This window comes from Salarias fasciatus, chromosome 1 (genome assembly GCF_902148845.1).
Source record: "Salarias fasciatus chromosome 1, fSalaFa1.1, whole genome shotgun sequence".
Taxonomy (NCBI): Eukaryota; Metazoa; Chordata; class Actinopteri; order Blenniiformes; family Blenniidae; genus Salarias; species Salarias fasciatus.
The window spans coordinates 27,050,366-27,050,796 of record NC_043745.1 but is presented as its reverse complement, the minus strand read 5'-3'; positions in this window follow the sequence as shown (position 1 = coordinate 27,050,796).

The following is a 431-nucleotide window of genomic DNA, read 5'->3' as shown; positions in this document are numbered from 1 at the left end:
GACAGTGACGGTCATGTTGTAGGAAGAGAGCAGAAATGTCACAGTGATGCCTTTTAATGGGTTATTTTCGGATCGCCTTCGTGATTTACAGGACTGCAAATAATTTAATATGCCAGGCTGGTAACGTTGTTGTAATAAGCCATCTAAAACAATTTATTGGATGTTCTCTGGCAATAATTCATGAGGGTCATGCATGTTTTATGAACAATCAATCAAACTCAAACACCAGCAGGCTGGATAATGAGGAACTATTGAGAGGAATGAGGCCTATTCAGGCTCAGAGACGGAGCGGGACGACCGTCGCTCTCTGTGGACTAACGCCGTCGTGTAGTTACACTGCTGTGAATGCGCCTGGTTGACTTCAACTAGGACCTGTGTTTATGCGCGTGGCAGAGAGATCATCCAATTCGATGAGTCCATTTGTTAAAGGC